The sequence below is a fragment of the Macaca fascicularis genome, chromosome 2 (assembly GCF_037993035.2).
Source record: "Macaca fascicularis isolate 582-1 chromosome 2, T2T-MFA8v1.1".
NCBI lineage: Eukaryota > Metazoa > Chordata > Mammalia > Primates > Cercopithecidae > Macaca > Macaca fascicularis.
The window spans coordinates 101095601-101101946 of NC_088376.1; the positions used below are offsets into that span (position 1 = coordinate 101095601).

The window sequence follows — 6346 nt, forward strand, 5'->3', positions numbered from 1 at the left end:
TCAGCAAACCCTCAAAGTGCCAAGTGGAACCCCCTGGCCTCTGCACGAGCTCTTAGACAGAAAGGTTGGAGGAACTTTGGAGTAATAGCTTGCTTTGGGTAAAGGGAGTTCTAGCTTCTAAGGGCCCCCCTTCACCCTTGGGGAAGAGGAATTCTTGTTCCTGACTTATTTCAGGAGAGAAGGAGGGGTGGGAGACAGGAGGGCAGGAGGTCAGAGAGACCTTGGTTCTGAGGCTGCTTCTGAGACCTTCCAGTGTCCTTTAGTTCAAAGTACTCAGGATGTCACAGTGCCCTCAGAGAGGGTTCTTGATCTCACACAAGACAGGATTTGGAGTGAGTCCATAGAGTGAAGTGAAAGCAAGTTTATCAAGAAAGTAAAGGAATAAAAGAATGGCTACTCCATAGACAGAGGAGCAGCACAGGATGCTCAGCTGGCTATAAGTATTGTTACTTCTTGATTATATGCTAAACAAGGGGTGGATTATTCATGAGTTTTTTTTCCTGGAAAGGGATGGGAAATTCCTGGAATTAAGGGTTCCTCCCCTTTTTAGACCATATAGGGTAACTTCCTGGCATTGCCATGGCATTTGTAAACTGTGGTGGCGCTGGTGGGAGTGTCTTCTAGCATGCTAATGCATTATAATTAGTGTGTAATGAGCAGTGAGGACAACCAAAGGTCACTTTCATCGCCACCTTAGTTTTGATGGGTTTTGGCTGGCTTCATTACCGCAGCCTGTTTTATCAGCATGGACTTTATGACCTGTCTGATGTGCCAACCTCCTCTCTCATCCTGTGACACAGAATGCTTAACCTCCTGGGAGTGCAGCCTAGTAGGTCTCAGCCTTATTTTACCCCTCCCCAATTCAAGATGAAGTTGCTGTGGTTCAAATGCCTCTGATAGTTCTATTGCTATTATTTCTTCTTTTATACCTAAAGCTCTAAAAAACCTTGTTGACAAAAGTACACAGAAGAGTACTTGCTTCAGCAGCACATATATTAAAATTAGAATGATACAGAGAAGATTAACATGGCCCCTACACAAGAATAACATGCGAATTCACGAAGTGTTCCATATTTTTATTACATTATGTGTCAATTAAAACTAAAATAAAACTTTAAAGAAACACATAGAAGAAAATCCTTTCAACCTTAAATATCACATTCTGATCTGTCATTAGAGATTGTCTGCAATGATTTCTCAGCTGACAAGTCATTATACAAGGCAGATATTTATCTTTAAAATAATCCTGTGTTCTTTTTTTATGTGTGAAGGTTCACTTTCTGAAAGTTCATTAAGCTCTATACTTAAGACGTGTTCACTGTTCTCTACTTGGGATATAACTTAAAAGTGTCTTCTAAACAACTCATTTGCTCACCACGAATTACCTGAACTACAACCTCGCTGGGTCGTGGGGGCTCTCCCTTCTCCCATCATGATGAGTACCTTTAAGTCCAACTTCCCATGATACCAATGGTTTCCTCCCAGGTGAGGGGCCTTTAACATCCTGCAGACCCCTGTCAAAGAAAACCAGAGCCAGACAGAAGTTAAAGCAGTGAAGATAAATTTTATTCAGGAGCTATTGCAGTAGGGAAAGAGAGAACTCAGTTTATAATGGGCTCCCTTCTGAATACAAAGACAAGTGGGAAATTATGGCCAAGGTACAGGGTGGGGTCAGTGGATGGAAATTACTAAAAGGGAACATCAGCAATAAGATGGATTCTAAACTGTTTCAGCTTCTAGCTGAAGGCAGCCAGGATAGTAAGATACTGAGGGAGAGGGGTTGAGGAATTTCATCAGATATCAAGGGTGGTCAGATACCAAGGGGGGGGGATTCTAATGACACTAACTCACCAGGATTCTTTCTGAAAGCAGAATAAGCAAGCCAAGGACGGAGCCCAAGGTCTGGGTCTTCAGGGCTTAAAAGAGCCCGATTAGTGTTAGGTCAAAGAGAGAGTCTGTTGCTCCAGATGTCCCTAAAGCCCCCAGGGGTCAGACAGCTAACTTTCCTAGGCAACTTCTGAAAACAGCTGGCACTCCAAATCAAGACTGCCTGATGCCACTTCCTCCCATGGAGGCCACTTCTAGGAATGGGTCACTTTACTAGAAAAAAAAATAAAATAAAAGTGTCCAGCAGAAGCCCTGGCCCTAGAAACAACTCACATGGAAAGATGAGTAGAATGAGGAACACTGAAGATCCTTGTCTTGTTTAAAACCCCCCTTGACCTGGGGGGTTTTCCTTTACTCAATAAAGTCTACTTCTTAAGTCATGCTTGCAAAGCCAGTGGCAACCATAAAGGGCCTCATCTGGCAGGATAGATCCTCCTTCAATTTTATTAAACCATGAGATTTGCAAAAGGATTGTTACTGGGTTTGGGGGGTCATTCATTTACTCAAGGTTGACACCAGTTTTTCAAAAATCCCTGCTTGTTGCCCAGGGGTCAGTGCATGATAGTGAGATTCAGAACACATGGCTTTCTTTTGTAAATTGGAAGCTGAGCTCGAAAGGGTAGGTAAGAAAAGAAGGACCAGCATTGGCACTCAGCTGTGGGCAAATTTCTCAAACAAATGAACTTTAGGAATAAACACTCGGCTTCTGAAAGTTTAGCCCCTTAAAACTATCACTGCCCCTATCCCTTAAAACATCTCACAAACCCAACTGGGGAGGCTGTTTACCCCCATTGACAGCTGCTATTTCAGACCTTGCTACCAAGGTTGAAGCAAGGGTTTGAGAAGTAAGGAGGTAGGACAGTTCTTCCTTAGCTGGTGGCTTCTTTGGAACTAGCAGATGACTGAAGCTGGCATTTTACCTTCTAGAGCTTTCTTGGGCACTTCTGGGAGACCCAGCTCTGTGACCCAGCTTCAAGTCTCCTGAAGAGGTGACATATTCTGCTCCTTAGCCTAGCTGCATCCCTCTCGGCCCTGGGTCATGGTGATGCACCCACACATTTTTCATAGTTGAAGACTTCTTTCTCATCTCCCAGGTGGTCCTCTTGAGTTGGACTTAATACAGTTCAGCCTAGATTTTTCTCCCATCTGCCACACATCCATCTAGTCTACAGAAAACCCTCATCAAACCCTTACCCCCTCCCAAATAAAAAACTGTGGGAGTACAGTCTGTTAACTAGCACTCTTGTGGCTCTACCAGCAAAGCAACTAGTTGGCCCATCTCTAGCCCTCTAGATTTGGGAGGGTTACACCCCAGACCACCTAACTGGTCACTTACCAAGCTCTCAGATGCTCTCACTGAAGATCTACCTCATTATATTCGGGATCACAGGATATATCCCCTTGGGGTAGAAGGGATGGAGTTCACAGCACAGATTTTTTCCAAAGAAATCTTTTAATCCCTCTTCCCATGCTCTGACACTGTTAATATCCTTAAACCTTCTAGATGTTTGTAACCAGTTCTCAAGGATATTTCATTTGTCAATTGGCACATAGGATCCATCTTAAACCGATTTGAGATTTCATATTAATTATATTTCTACCTCAGGTCAAACCGAGACAATAAACACTCATGCCATACCATTCTTTAACTGCTGTCTTGGCCTGTTTTCTGTTGTTATAACACAATGCCTGGGACTGGGTAATTCATAAAGGAAGTTGATTTGGTTCACAGTTCTGGAGACTGGGAAGTCCAAGGGCATGATGACAGCTTCTGGTAAGGGCTTTGTAGTGCATCATAACTTGGCAAAGGGCATCACATGGCGAGAGAGCAAGAGTGTGCAAAAAAGACAAAACATGAGGGGTGGCCTTGCTTTATAGCAATCCACTCTCGTGGTAACTAATTCAGTCCCGTTAGAGCAAGAACTCACTGACCCCCTGGTAACTAATTCAGTCCCATTAGAGCAAGAACTCACTGACCCCCTGGAGAACTAACCCAGTCCCATGAGAGCAGCATTAATCCCTTCATGAAGGCAAAGCCCTCATGACCCAAACACTTCATAAAGGTCCCATGACTTTTCAACATCATTACATTGGGAATCAAATTGCAACATGAGTTTTATAGGGGACAAGTCCTATTCAAATCATTAGTAACTGCCTATGTGTGGCAGTATCAGTAACTGTCTGGATGCATCTTTATGGATGTATCAATTAATTCATTTCATCTGTCATGGTCATTTGCTTCAACAATGCTTTAATAAACATCCCTTTACCTGTGTTTTTAAGTCAACTGTTAGTATACTGGTAGGATAAATTTCTAGAAAAGGAGCTAAGTCACTCTCTAAAGAGGTTATACCAATTTACCCTCCCAATCTAAGTGTAAAAAAAGATGGTTTTCCACATCCTCTGAACACAGTACCTTATTAAACTTTTAAATCTTTTCCAATGTAATAGGTAAAAAATTATATCCTATTTGAATATGTATTTTCTTGATTACAAATGAGGTTAAATACATTTTTATGCAATTTAAAACCACTTATTTTATTTTACTATGAGATGCCTGTGCATATCCTTTGCCCATTTTTTCCTATTGTGCTTTTGGTATTTTTTCATATTAACTTGTAAACACTTCTTGTAATATTAAGGAAATTGGCCCACTGTCATGTGTGTTCCAAACAGATTTTCCCATAGTGGGAAAGGGCATAGTGGGCAGGGGCACCCATGAAGAGGTGGTTCAAGGCAAACATAGTACAACTCAGTGCTTTTAGAATGTAGCTACATTTGGAACAGCATCTCTCACATCTTCTCCTGTCTTCCAGATGTTACTGAGTTGTTACCTTCTCATTCATAGCAGTTCAGCAATGAATATCTAATTGAAGTATAAGAAAAAGGGTCCATTGGACAGTCACCATGGCAACTGCCCCTCCCACAGTATTTACCATTCAAAGGCTTCTGCAGGCATTCATGTACAACAAATTAGCAAAGAAAGATTTCCAGATTCACAACCCTAATTTTGAATGCAGTTTGAAGGTGCTTAGAGACACAAAGAATGCCTGTGGTTTCTACAAGATTACTAGGAAAAGAATTGTCTTCAGTTCCAGCTTCTGTGGCAGGATGATTTGTTCAGACATTAGAGTATGTTTTGTTTTTGGTGTAATTTTTCTTCCATTTCCACCATCTGCTAAGGGTTGCCAGCCCACAGTGCTTGCTGGTCTCAGGAGTGGTTTATATTCCTGGGCACAAAGCAGAAGCTGCTTAAAGATCTTCTCTGATCTTGCCCTTAGTGAAAGCTCAAGCTTACTGAAGAGGTAAAACTATAAATCTAGGTGGGGAGGGGCATGGTGGGGATAAACCAATTCTCTTTGGAGGCAGGAAGAGGACTGGGCGAAAGCAGGGTAGAAGCTCTGCAAAGAGGGCAGACCTGTGACCACTGCTGAAAACATCTAAGCTGGTGACAGAACCTGGTCATGATGCCTAGAGGTCTTAGGGAAGTGGAGCCCTAGGCACTGGGATTCCTGGTCCTCACAAAAAGTTCCAGTCCCAATGGCAGAAAAGATCAGTGGCCCGCCCACTTCCAAGGGACCATATTTCTGATACTCCAAAGCATCTCTGCCCTAACCACTGTGGCCTGAGGATTGTTGGTGCTTCCAGGCATATAACCCCTGGGATATACGAGTGACTTTATGGTCAATTAGAGTGTCAGAAGAATCTTAACAGTAACTGAAGTTACATTTTCCATCATTTTAGCTGGCCAAGAGCTTGAAATTATTTTTATTTTTAATAATGCGACATCAATTTGACACATCAGTTTATGGAGTAAAATTTACATCCAGTGCACCTTTTTAGACTAGTATTGTAAGAAGCCTCAGCCAGTTCAGCTTCTGACAAAAATCCTACCACAAAAAAAAAAAAAAAAGCACATTTGTGACATGGTTTTTATATTGTTTTTATTTTGCCCACTTAATACTTTACAAACACATTTTGCTTTATTTCTTTTAACGTATTTTCATGATCAATTATAGCACTTTTATGGGAGAAAATAGGTTTCCTGAAAAGATACTTTGGTTATGACTTTTCATCAGTGGGGAGTGTTAAGTATTTTGAAGTCTGACTTGTCACATTAGCCAGTTAGTTCAGATTAGGGATGGCCTGGATGGTTCTCTACTGCCCTCCAGTGGGAAAGCTAGATGGAGGTCAAAGCATTTTTGAAATGGAAAATGGATTGGTTTATGTGTCTCTAATATTGGGATGTAAAATATATGGACAGAAGAAGATAAAAGAACTGAAGGATGTTTTCTTCTCAGTGTGTTCAGAAATAAGTGAACTGTTGAACAGTGAGCCATTCAGCACCATGACTTCTTACAACTTGAAAACGATATTGTAAAGACTGTATTTAAAACTGAGGTCTTGGCCAGGCACGGGGGTTCTTGCTCACCGATAATCCCAACACTTTGGCGGGCCA

General features: G+C 41.8%; 1 non-coding gene across 1 annotated transcript; it reads left to right on the forward strand.

Moving 5' to 3' along the window:
• The first annotated feature begins 971 nt into the window (after window positions 1-971).
• LOC123571966 (U6 spliceosomal RNA) lies at window positions 972-1078 on the forward strand. The gene has a single exon (XR_006696324.1). It is a non-coding gene; the product is annotated as a U6 spliceosomal RNA (small nuclear RNA).
• The last annotated feature ends 5268 nt before the right edge of the window (window positions 1079-6346 follow it).